The sequence below is a fragment of the Panicum virgatum genome, chromosome 6K (assembly GCF_016808335.1).
Source record: "Panicum virgatum strain AP13 chromosome 6K, P.virgatum_v5, whole genome shotgun sequence".
NCBI classification, from domain to species: Eukaryota; Viridiplantae; Streptophyta; class Magnoliopsida; order Poales; family Poaceae; genus Panicum; species Panicum virgatum.
The window spans coordinates 39,870,907-39,884,628 of NC_053141.1; positions in this window are offsets into that span (position 1 = coordinate 39,870,907).

Consider the following 13,722-nt stretch of genomic DNA (forward strand, 5'->3'; position numbering starts at 1 on the left):
AATCCTAAACCCAACATATATCTTGAAACGGGTTTAAAAATTTGCTATCCGAACCCGCAAACCCGCAAACCCGCGCTGACATGTGGGCCCGACCACCTCTGTATAAAAAACATCTAGGGTTTCAGTTTCACTCGTTTCTCCCTCTCTCCCCATTCCCAATCCCCCCGCTCCCAGCTGCCACCCCCACCAGAGACCTGTGCCCCGTTGCCCCTGCGCCCTCCCGAGCCGAGCCAGCAAGCCCCCCTCCGCCGCCCCCTGCGCCCTCCCGAGCTGGCGAGGCCCGCTCTGCCACCCTCTGCGCCATCCCGAGCTGGCGGGCCCCCTTCATCCCTCCTCGGCCTCGAGCCTCTCTGCAGCACCAGCAGGCGGCGGCGTACTGCTCGACCTCGAGCCTCCCGCTCGGCCGCGCCCCTGCCGGCCGCCGCAGCCCAGTCTAGTGGTGCTTCTCGGCCGGCCGCTGCTCCCCGCCGGGCGGCGCTTCCTGGCCGGCCGCCGCTCCCCGTCGGGCGGCGCTCCCCCGACCCCGACACCGGCGCCCAGCTGGGGAAGAAGCTGTTGCTGCAGCTCCTAGTAAAAAAATTTCACGGGTACACGGTCGTGCCCGCGGGTATGCGGATATCCGCGGATAGCGGGTACGGGTACCATTTTATACCCGCGGCGGGTTGCGGGCGCGGGTGCAGGCACGGGTTTGGGCGCGCGGGTGCGGGTTTGTGAAGTTACTATCCGCGAGGATTTTACCCGTTGCCATCTTGACACCATACTCTATCTACCATAACGAGAGTGCTTCAACTTTTGTGCCTATGCTATAAAAGAAGTTAAGATTGAAGATATTCCTGTTGTGTGTGAATATGTGGACGTATTTCCAGATGATTTACCTGGAATGCCCCTGATAGAGACATCGAATTCGTTATTGAGCTGCAACTCGGTACCGCCCCTATTTCTAAGAGGTCGTACCGTATGCCTCCGAATGAGCTAGCAGAATTGAAAATCCAACTTCAAGATCTTCTTGACAAGGGCTTATACGTCCAAGTTCTTCACCCTGGGGATGTCCAGCCTTGTTTATGAAGAAGAAGGACAACAGTTTGAGGCTATGTGTTGATTATCGACCACTCAATGTAGTTACTATTAAAAACAAGTATCCTCTTCCCCGCATTGATATCCTGTTTGATCAGTTAGCTGGAGCTAAGGTCTTCTCTAAGATCGATCTTCGTTCGGGATACCACCAAATAAAGATCAAGCCTTGTGATATTCCAAAGACTGCTTTCTCGACCAGATATGGACTTTATGAGTATATGGTTATGTCTTTTGGTCTTACCAACGCCCCAGCATATTTTATGTACTTGATGAATTCAGTCTTCATGCCGGAGCTGGACAAATTCGTCGTGGTATTCATTGATGATATTTTGATCTACTCCAAGAATGAAGAAGAGCACGAACAGCATTTACGCATCGTTCTTCAACGATTGCGAGATCATCATCTTTATGCCAAATTCTCCAAGTGTGAATTTTCGCTGGATAGTGTGAAATTTTTGGGTCATACTATATCTAGTGAAGGTATATCTGTTGATCCAACTAAAGTTCAAGAAGTGATGGATTAGAATTCTCCTACTTTGGTCCATCAGATTCGCAGTTTTCTTGGTTTAGCTGGATATTATCGTCGATTCATTCCTGACTTCTCCAGAATAGCCAAACCTATGACGGAGTTGTTAAAGAAAGGAGTGAAATTTGTTTGGAATGACAAATGTGAAGAAGCCTTCCAAACTCTCAAAGATAGACTCACTACTGCTCCAGTGCTAGCTACACCGGACAGTATCAAACCTTTTGATGTCTATTGTGATGCTTCTGGTACGGGACTTAGTTGTGTGCTTTTGCCAGACAACCGAGTAATTGCTTATGCATCAAGAGCTCTCCGGAATCATGAGAAGAACTATCCAACACAAGATCTGGAGTTAGCAGCTGTTATACACGCTCTCAAGCTTTGGAGACATCATCTTATGGGAACTCATTGTAATATTTACACTGACCATAAGAGCCTCAAAAATATCTTCACTCAATCTGATCTCAACATGAGGCAAAGACGCTGGCTAGAGTTGATAAAGGATTATGATCTAGAAGTGCACTATCATCCAGGAAAGGCTAATGTGGTTGCGGATGCACTCAGCCATAAGTCACAATGCCATTGTCTATCTGTAGAGCCATTCAATGAAACTCGATGCCAGGAAATGATGAAATTAAACATAGAAATGGTACCTCAAGGAAGTTTGAACCATATATCTATTGAGCCTACACTTCATGATAGCATCATCATGGCACAATTACATGATGAGGGTATCAAAATCATCAAAGAAAAGTTATCCCAAGGAGAAGCAAAGTACAAATGTTTTCAAGTGGATCATAGAGGAGTTTTATGGTTTGAATCTCGACTTGTACCCAAAGATCATCAGCTTAGAGAGCAAATCCTTGATGAAGCACATCTATCGAAGTTTTCGATTCATCCCGGTAGTACCAAGATGTACCAAGATCTTAGACAAAATTTCTGGTGGACTCGAATGAAAAGAGAGATCGCCAGATATGTTTGTGAGTGTGATGTCTGTCAAAGAGTTAAGGCTAGTCACTTGAAAGTAGCTGGTACTCTCCAACCTTTACCCATTCCATCCTGGAAATGGGAGGACATCAGTATGGATTTTATCGTTGGCTTACCCACTACTTCTCAGAAGCATGATTCTGTTTGGGTAATCGTTGATAGACTCACCAAGACCACTCATTTTATTCCAGTGCATACAACTTATTCTGCCAAGAGGTATGCAGAGATTTATCTTGATCAGATTGTCCGTTTGCATGGAGTTCCAAAGACGATCATTTCTGATCGTGGGGCTCAGTTTATTGCACGTTTTTGGGAGCAATTGCAAGAATCCCTTGGAACAAAATTGATTCGTAGTTCAGCTTATCATCCACAAACAGATGGGCAAACTGAACGAATCAATCAAATCCTTGAAGACATGTTGAGGGCATGTGCTATTCAATATGGCAAGAACTGGGATAAGTTCTTAGCACTGGCAGAGTTCTCATATAATAACAGTTATCAATCCAGCTTGCAAATGGCACCATTTGAAGCGTTATACGGTCGAAGGTGTCGAACTCCTTTGAGTTGGTCACAAGCTGGAGAATGCAAAATCTTTGGGCCAGATTTAGTCTCTGAGGCAGAGGAGAAAGTCAAAGTTATCCAGACTAATCTTAAAGCAGCCCAATCAAGACAGAAAAGTTATGCAGACAAAAGAAGAGATCCTTTGCAATTCAAGGTAGGGGATTTCGTATATTTGTGAGTATCTCCTACTAGATGTGTTCAACGCTTCGGCATTAAAGGGAAATTAGCACCCCGATACATCGTACCATTTGAAATTATTGAAACTTGTGGATCCGTTGCCTACCGACTTCGTCTTCCTTCTCAATTGGCCGCCGTTCATGATGTCTTCCATGTATCACAACTCCGGAAGTGCATCAAGGTACCTACTGAGATCCTTGAACCACAAGATATCGATATTGAATCCGATCTATCCTATACGGAGTATCCAATCAAGATTCTTGACACCAAAGAAAGAAGTACTAAAAGGGAGAAAGTTAAAATGTACAAAATTCAGTGGAATCATCATACAGAGGAAGAAGCCACTTGGGAGACTGAAAAATTTCTCCAAAGAAACTTTCTCGACTTTCTTAGAGCAAATTCAGGTATCAAACCTTACCATTCCTTTTCTTCCTGTAATCTCGGGGCGAGATTCCTTTTAGGGGAGAAGGCTGTGACACCCTAGGTGTCTGCACAATAAATCTACATTTATTCCTATGCTTCATGTGTGAAATTGTTTGAGCAAGGGCCCATTTAAAAATTTTAAGGACCTTTGTGTAATTATGAATTGTTCCAGGGTCAACGGTATAGTTTTATTTGAATAGGATGTGTGATTATAGCTTTTATGGAGGGTTTATTTGCAAAATTTAGTGCAATCATTGCATGGCAGGAAATCTTTCATTTCAGCCTAAGTTTAAAGTGAATTTACCTTGAAAAAGACAAAAGTCTTTTGAATTCAAAATTCCTTCTATGTTTTCAAAAATAGCTCTTTATCCTCTGATCAAATCAATTTTTGCACAACATCAAAGTTGTAGATCTTGAAAAGTTGAACAACTTTCATGTTGGGCACTTTTTCATTTGAGTTTTAGTTTAAAAGTTATTGCGGTTTTACAGTTGGGTCCCTGGAATTTTTGGAAATTGCAAACCAGTCCAGATTCTTCCACCTCCTGCCTGCTTGCCTGCTCTGCTCACCGCCGCCGCTGGGCAGCGCTGCCCGCCGCGCTGGGCCGCCTTCCCGGCCACCTCCTGCTTGCGCTGGCACCCACGCGTCGCGCACAACCGTCTCCACCACTCTTGGCCTTCGCGCTGGAGCTTCTCCTGACTCGCCACGCGCTCAGAAGACCGCCCGCGGCCGCCACCTCGACGCCGCCCTGGAGAGCTCGGGACAGAGCCTGCCGCTCTTTTCTCTCGCACGCATCAGAACCAGGAGCCTCTCCTCGATCGTTTCCCCTCACTCTCGCGCCGATTCCCCAAGCCTAGACCCCAGAACACCACCGCCACCTCGCTCGAACGCTGGTGAGCTCAACGCCGCCGCGGAACCGCCGCTCCAGCCTTCTCCGCCCGCGTCAACCCCTCCATTAGCTTTGCCTCATCTCCGCGAAACTAACCGACCACTCCTCCTCGCCCAATCCCCACTGGAACCACCCCGCCACCGTAGCCGAGCTCCGCCAGCCGCTGCTCGCCGTCGACGCCATAGCTCTGGTCCTCCTCTCGAGCTCCCAAGCCACCCAAGGGTTCGCCTCGGCTTCCTCTCCGTTTTCCCCACCCTAAACCTCGCCGCCGGTGACCCCTCTCGCCGGATTTGGTGGTCAAACCCCGCGCCCTCTCTCTGACCTCGGCAGGGACCCCTCGGTTAGAATTCAAGAAACCCCATGGGGTTATTTGAATAGCAGTAGACTCAATTGAATAGTGCCTTTAGGGACTTCTTTGTTATTTTGGCTGTAAACTTTGATATTTCATAGAAATTCGTGGGAAATTCAGAAAAATGTAAACCTTGATGTTTTGGAATCCTTGAGAATAGCCCTATGTAGTAGAATCATAATATGTTGGGTGTTAGTTGAGAGTTTTTGCTGTAAAAATAGATTTGTGTTACTAGTGTTTAAATGCTAGTTGTTTTTATCTTTTCCTTAACTGATGATTGAAACCATGTCTTGCTGTGAAATTTTTATGGTTAGATGATCATGTGACTCTAGTGTTTCTATAAAAATTTCGTGGTCAGTTCTCATGTTTAGCTATTTCTTTGATTTAATACTTGTTAAGTGAGCTTTATTCATGTTAAATAGTTTACTTGCTTATAAAATTCTGATACTTTTTGCAGAGCCTATTTTTAGTCACAGGTTACTATCTGTAAAATTTGAACACCAGTTCATGATTAGAACAGAATCTAAAAATGAATATTGCTAAATTTCTGTCAGTGTTGTTTATTTTATCAGAATTAATTATATGCAGAATGAATTCTGAAAAAATTATGAGGTGTTCATAATCATATGAAGTCTATTATTAAACATTTTTAGCTTCATAAGTGTTGTGGTTTGTTCTATAAAATTCAATCTTCATCTAGGTGCTATCTGAATAATTGTTTTATCCTGATTAAATGGCTGCATGAGTTGACATAATTTTTACAGGATAGATCACTCTGTTTACCTTCTGTTTGATGTAATTTTTTCTGAATTTCTTACTTTTTGAATACTGAGTGGTTGATTTATTAGCAAACCATATTTTACTTGTTATAGGAAATCATTTCAACTTGCTTGGTGAAGTTAGTATAGTTCTTTTGTGCTATTGATCATGATGCCTTGGGTAGTTAGAAATGTTAGTTATCTACTCTATAAACAATTGCCCATGTAATATGATTGTTTGCTATTTGTAGACTACAACTTTATCGTGATATGAGTGTGTTTATAATATTGTTCTTGCATTACATATAGATACGACTGCTCTATCGGACGGAACGTACGAGTTGATCCCGGATTCCGAAGGAGGTGATCTCGAAGCTCAAGTCAACACTGCTGTACTAACTGAAGCCCCGGACCAAAGTTCGGAAGAGCCCAGGGCTGAAATAGTTAGTGACTACCGAGAAGGCAAACCCCGGACATAACCTATATTTCAAATTATTATCATTTACTGTTATTCCTTACTTGTGCATTTACAGTTCTTAGGATTTGAATTGAAACCCTAGATGCATGATCCTAGGAACCTATGTACTGAACACTAGACCTGAGTTCGAATAATTGCTAAGCTTATAAGACCGGTAAAAGTGGAGTGATTGCCTGTCACTCACGAGCTCTATAGGAATTGCTTGTTTACTTTCTGTTATCAATATAAGGACGACGGACGGGGTTGTGTTCGATATCATGACCTTTTGTGAGACCCCGTCTGTGTTGATGAACTTGCTAAGGTCGCAGTGTGTGGTAGCGGTGGTTAAGATTTTCAACGTACTAGCCACATGCCGTAAATATGGTACGCGGGGAGCCTAGTAGCCGATTGGACCGGAGAGTGGATATACCTTTCACTCTCTCTTAGGGATAGGTTTTATTTTTATGTTGCGCAACACTGCGACTTCGAGGGACAAGGTTGGACCTTGGAGCCCTGTAGTCGGGGAGAGTGACCCTATCCACAAGCCGGAAAGAAAGGTAAATGGTTGTTTGGGAACGACCCGACGGTGTTCCAAACGTGTGTGTTAGGTCTGCCTGGTCAGGTTAACAAATTCGATCCGAATCGTCTGCTTCTCACAGTTTGGGACTGCTTGATCCCTTTGCCACACAGAGTAATAAGGGTAACATTATGATATTCAATTTTGATGTTTGCTTAAAGATCTACCATGGTTGAGTAGTAGCTGCTTACATAGAATGGTTAATCAACTAGAATCTTGGAAGCTAAAATTTGAAAGTAAGGACCTACTCTTTATTGCTTTTCAGCAAAAAGGAAAACCAGAGCCTCACAAAACCCTGCATAGTCTAGTTAGGTGGGCTACGTATACCCGTTGACGGTTAAGTCTTGCTGAGTATTAGAATACTCTGCCTTGCTATTGAAACCCTTTTTCAGGTATGAGTTTTGAGGACCAGGTCGCTAGTTTGTCTTGGCCCTGCTCTTTGCCTCCTGGCTGGTCCGTAGAGTGGGATACGTCTTCGGCCGGCAATGACCCTGACGAGTGATACCATGCTTGGGCTAGCCTGATATACTTTTGTGACATGTTGTAGCCGTCGTGTTCTATTTCCGCTGCTTTTCAAACTCTGAAGTTAAAGTTATGGCTTGTATAACTGTTTTTACTAAGTTTGGTTTTGTAATAATGTTTTGAACTGGTTTGTAATCACTACTGAGCTTGTGTCATAAAATATGTGGTTGTAATATCTCTGGACTCGCCTTCGTGCGGGGTATGCTTGTTCAATCCGAGAACCGGTAGTTGTATCGGGACGTTACCCGATAGACCAAGAATTATTCCGTTTGAAGTGCGTTTGTGTCGGTGTTGCTTTTATGGTGATGGCCAGCGCACTTGAGCCGGGATAATTCAGGTGGTTCTGCCACAGCCCGTGCTGCACCGCCGGCCGGCCGGCGCGCCAAGCGCACCGCCGGCGTGCGTGGCCGGGGCAGGCAGGCGAAGCAGGGGAGGGGGGCGGGCTGGGCTTCCTGACGGGTGGGGCCCCGTCGTCAGCCCCCCCCCCCCCTCTTTTACATTTTGATTTCCAATTTATTTTTCAATTATTTATTTCAGCTGAAGCTATGAAAATTTGTAGAAAAATATTGAAAAATGCAAACTCAATTTTGTTAGGTTTCAAAAATTGAGATCTTCAGAAAAAAAATACTCATGCATGGGAAATGTCACTTTTGCCCCTGCTAAAAATTTAGTTTGTGTTTAAGCTAGTTTATTTAATACCAGTTGTTCTGTTGCTCTAAAAATTATGAAATTTATTCAGTAAATTACTCTTTGTATGTGTAGTTCACTGGAAAATTTTCAGGTGCATAGCCTATGTGCATGTTTGTGGATCTATTATTGTCTGATTTCTTTTCTAGGGTTAAAATAAATACTTTCGATCGTCTATAAATGTTGGAAAAATTTATGTGGCATGCTTTATCAAAATCATGATATTTTGATAAATTTTTGTTGCTGGATCATGTATGCAAGTTATGTTTTTGCTTTTAAATTGCCTTAGCTATGCTCTTTTCTTTTATAAATTGTGGTTACTTGATTATTATTTCATGCATGTGTAACCTCAACAACACAAACTCGTGTCTTAATCCATGCTACCCTAAGCAAGTTTAGTAGTTGTTGTTTTGAAGGAAACACTTCAGGCTAAAAGGCATTAGAACCAAAGACTGCAACCATTTCTGTCGTAACCATAGTTGTGAGATTACTCCGTAAATGCTTTTAGAGTTTGGTCCGTGCCTCTAGTTGTGTGTATTGCATTGTTTTGCATCTTTTTCATGAGTCTCATGCATGGCATATTTTATTCGTGTAGACTCTGAAACCGAAGTCGCCTACGAGCTGATTGCCAAGCCGATCCAGGAGTCGCAAGCGGGAGAGCAGCAGGAGGGCGCAGTCGAACCCACTTCCGAAGAAGTCGCTAACCCCGCTGACCTGCAAGGCAAGCCCGGAGTATAATCCATAAATTCAGTATATTAATGTTTAATTAAGTATTTGTGCATTATGTTCTAGGAGTTGTATGGAACTCTAGTATTCATGTTTTCCCTAGGCACCGTGAGTCTATACTAGTATGCAGGTGTCGATAGAAATGCTCTACTAAGTAGGATCTCGGTAGAAGTCGAGTGATTCCTGTCACTCGTGAGATTTAAAGATCTTGTTACTTGTGGCAATGTGGGTTCAGAATGAATCAATAAGAAAAGAGAAATGGAGACTGGGCGGAGATGAGTTGGTTTGAGATAAGAAATGGATGAAGGTAGCCTCCGCCTGTGTCGGTTGAGGACCGTACCATTGTTGGCATTGTTGATCGAGGATTGAACAGTACTAACCACATACCGGAAGTAGGAGGTAATCGAACCCGGTAAGCTGTGTACTGCTTTACAACGATAGTTTGAATTCCGACCTGCTACGCTGGGCGTGGGAGTTGGCGGGTGTTGGATAGGATGCCGCCTTCGGGTTCTCCGGGAGTTCACTGTGAGGGGCCCATCACCTGGGTTTTAGCAGGCGTGATTCAGACGTCGGGGTAAAGAGGGGAATGGTTGACGTGTGTGACCCGACGGGGTTTACGTGTGTCGTGTGAGTTAGGTCCACCTTGCAAGGTTAAATCGGATTGATTCGCCGTGACTCACGGATATGAGAGCCTTGGTCATTGTGTCACATCGTAGTAAGAAAGTGGAATGAGAACAGAATGGAAAAGGTTGATTTGTGAGTTACTGAAGGATAATCTGATCTACTATGTGTGCTCTAGATACTTAAGCGAATTTAGTTAATACTCGCTATACTAAATGGAGCTAAAATATTGAAAGTAAGGATTCACTGCTAGCAGCCTTTCAGCAAGAACTCCAGAGCCAAAAAGCTTTGCATGTCTAGGTAATGGGCTAAGTATACCCAGAGTCGGGTAAGCCTTGATGAGTATTAGTATACTCAGGGTTGTTGTTGTAACCCTCCTGAGCAGGTTGTGTCCCCGCTGACTTCGAGGAGGTCTGTGCGTCCTGGATTGGACAACCGCTCCCTCCTGGGTGGACCGTCGAGTGGGCCCCATCTTCCCTGTGAAGATCAGGCAGGTTGGCATCACATCGGTGGGCAGGATGTGGAGCTCGCCTTGTATCGTCGTCATGGTTATTGTATTGTATTTCGAACTCAGTTTTTAAACTTCCGTTGTGTTTTTTTTAAAAAAAAATCTGTCGTTTGTATTTAAAGCTTTTATGTAAACTTGTATTGTAAATTATTGAATATTTTTGTATGCTTGTATCACCTATGCTCGTCTTCGTACGGGTCTACTAGTGCAATTGTGATCCTGGAGTACAGTAGTATAATCGGGATTTACCCGACAGCCTGTCAGATTACACCGTTTTAAGTGCACAGTAACTTGATTTAGTATTAAGATGATGGTTAATGCATTTAAGCTGGTTTAATTTAGACGGTGCTGCTACAGTCATCCACAGCCAGCCACCCATCCTGGGCAGCCACGACCCGCGTCGCCATCAACAGGACCCATCGGAGCCAGCGACGAAGGAGAAGGGGTCGGATCCCAAGATTTTTCAATATTTTATTTCACTCACTTTTGTATCCGACCCCTCTCCCTTGAGCTATAATAGGGAGAGAGCGTACCCCGAGAGAAGAACTTAGAAACTAGGATCACCCAGACTCTCGGGGTCCCAATAGAACCCATTTGCAACCACAAACGTACACACCAAAGACTTGGGAGCTCGTCCCTCTCTCTGCTGTTTGTAACTCCTACTGCAAACTGAGTGCAAGAACACAAGTGACCCGAACTAGACATAGGGACATTCCGCCCGAACCAGTATAATACTTGTGTCTCCCCTTACATTACTATCCGAACCAGTGACACGCGTTCGTTAATCTACTCGCCAGCAATACGCAACGCTGACAACTGGAGTAGAGAAACTAACAAACTAGCTACTAAGCACACAAATAAGAGCAAGAAGCGAACTTGCAGGAAAGTAAATGCTCAATGTTAAAGAAAAGATCACTACTACAGATTGAGTTTCACCGCTAAGTGTCATACCCAGGGCCACGAGATAGCTTACGTGGTACAGATTTGTACGGAATAAGGGATGGGGCATGTCTCATACCCTAATATGTACATGTACTCGTATTAGACTAGGACTAGTCAGTATAGCAGGAAACCATTAGGGTAGAGTTTGGGTAGAATTTCTAAGCTCGTATTAGGCTAGGTTTTCTTGTAACTTTGTCCCCCCCCCACCCTATATAAGGGTGGGTTGGGATCCCCTCAAAATGAAAACCAATCCTAGGCAATACAAATCACCAAACATGACGCAGGGTCCAAAGGAATCGGTGCTCATAGCCTAAGAGGGGGAGGGGGTGAATTAGACAAACTAAAATCCTTAACCTATCGCTACAACTAAATTGCACAAAACATAAACTAGAACATGCTTTCTAAATGTGCAACTATGATTCATCTAGTGTGAAACTCTCATCCCAAAAGAGTTTTACAACATATAATTTGCCGCCATAGCTGATAACGAGCTAACCCTAGGCGAAACTAGAAACCTAGCTACCCTATACATACTCGCTAGACGAAGGTTGAATCCCCAAACCTTTCGACTCTGGCGAGCTGCCGAAACCAATGGAGATGAGAGGATTGACGGAATCGCCACCAAGAAAATGTGAGCCGCCTGTTTTCCGTCTCTCTGAAATTGTAGCAAAGGGGAAAACTCGTGGCTCTCTAAATGAGAGGATGTGAAAAAGAAGAGAAGTTGTTCAAATAATCTAGCTCAAACGTGCTCAATTGGACTTCAAACCTGGCGTTCTACCCAGAAGTTTGATTTAGAAAATTGAGAGGTTCAAACGTGCTCAATTCGAGCTTGAGTTCACTAGTACTCTACGTAACACTGCTGTGATGTACCTAAAAAAAGTTCAAAACAAGATTACCTATACCCATTATAACATAGTGGAAGGGTTAAGGAAATGTAGTGGTCCTGTGGTTTCTTGCTCCTTACCGGGGTATTCTGTTGACGATCAAAATTGGCATTAGACAATACGGACCGGTCTGACCAGTATGCCCTAGCGGTCTGACCGGTCAGATGCTGTAGTCGGTCCGGCAGCAGCCGACCGGTCTGACCGGTAGGGTCGACCGGTCTGACCGGTCCAAGTGGAATCCGAGTACAACTAGGGATTTTAATAGATTTAGATCTTGTAATAGGATTTCTTGCGGGATAAGTCCACCCCACTCTATAAATATAAAGGGTCACGACCGATTAGACAAACCAATCGAATCTATTAAAAACACATCTTTTATCTCTTTATCTTTACCCTACTTTTCCAACCTCGACATGTTGTTCTTCTTTCATCTCCATGGCGTTTGAGGATGCCCTAGCTGGCCTGCCGAGCCTAGGGCAACCCTACGCACGCTTGCCCCGACGGGGTCCCTCCCGGGTGAGCGTTCGTCGAATCGTCGCCGTTCTGCACGGCGACCGGTCTGACCGGTCCCTCTGACCGGTCTGACCGCTCCACGCAGGAGGTGTGCAAGGAGCTCCTCCTCGTGCCGCGCGACCTAGCGCGATCATGTGTTGGCCCATAAAAGGCGTCAACACAAATTGGTGACTCCGCTGGGGATGAAAATCAGGTTATCGTGGCCGATTTGTCAAACCTTAGCAATATGGCGGCACGTGAACAAGGAGTCAAAGTGATAAAGGAGCGGCAAATACCATCCCCCATTGACATATTGATGAAGATGCAATCTTCAGGTAATTTATCTAATTTTGTATCCGGTATTGTTAAAGATTTTATTGATAAAGAAAATAGTTCAATTCAAGCTCCTGTTGTTCAAAAGTCGGTTATTGAAAAGCCTACTAATAATCCTTGCAAAGATTTGCCTATTTGTGATGTTGTTGGTCAAGATACAGTTCGGCCGTCTCAAGCCGAAATTGTAGAACCAAATTCCCCTTGCAAGTACACAGAAATTAATTCTAGTACTTCTACGCTCGGGGGCAACAAAACAAAGGCAAAGGCGTCGGTTGCACCACAACCGGTCTGACCGGTTCTCCAACTGATCAAACCGCCTCTTCTACGGTTTCGCCAAATAATTCAAAACCTAAGATGGTTAAACCAAAAAAAACCCGAGATTGGTGTTTGGAAAACAGTTGAAGCCAAAGGCCGTAAAAAGCATCAAAAGGAAAAGCCGAAGCTTATTCATGGAGAGCTTCCGGCTAAAACCAAAAGGCAAATTAATGTCAATGATGCTAGTCGGTCTAAAAATTTCAAGCAACCAAAATTTGCTCCAAAACAGAAATTCCGTAAACAGAATCGGCAATGGAGCAATCCTCACATATCAATGCCGTTTTCATCTTATGGAGCACCTCTACATGTACCATGGGAGTTCTATTTTAATATGCATTATCATTATCCTCCATGGTCTTATAATTCGTATATGCCGTTTCCCCCTAGATATTTTTGTTCAGATTATATTACATATAAGGAATTGGCAATTAAAAAGTCACCACTTGCCAACAATGACCGTTTTATTCATAAAAATCGGTCTGTGCAGGAAAAAAACATAAGGTGACTAAACAAGTCTAACGTGTAAAAAAAGATGGCCGATTAACTAAAAATTCAGATTTGACATTAGAAAAAGAAAAACCGATTAATGAAGAAACGTTGGCTAGTTCTATTGATCAAATTGCCACTGATGTTGAACATGCTTCAAATGATATAGCTGAACAACAATTAAGTTTGGCTGGGGGGCAAGAGCAGAAGAGAGACACCAGGTCTGCTGAGACCGGTCTGACCGGTCTAGAAACAGGTCTGACCGGTTCATTTGGGAGTGTTGTTGAAAATCCCAGTAACAAGAGCAAAGCAAGGCCGAGCTTTAAGGAGCTTTTGACTAAATATGAGAAGGATGGAGCTGCCCAAAAGCAAAGGAGACGGTCAAACAAAGTCAAAGATGTGAAGTCAACATCAACTTCTGGTGAGCAATCGA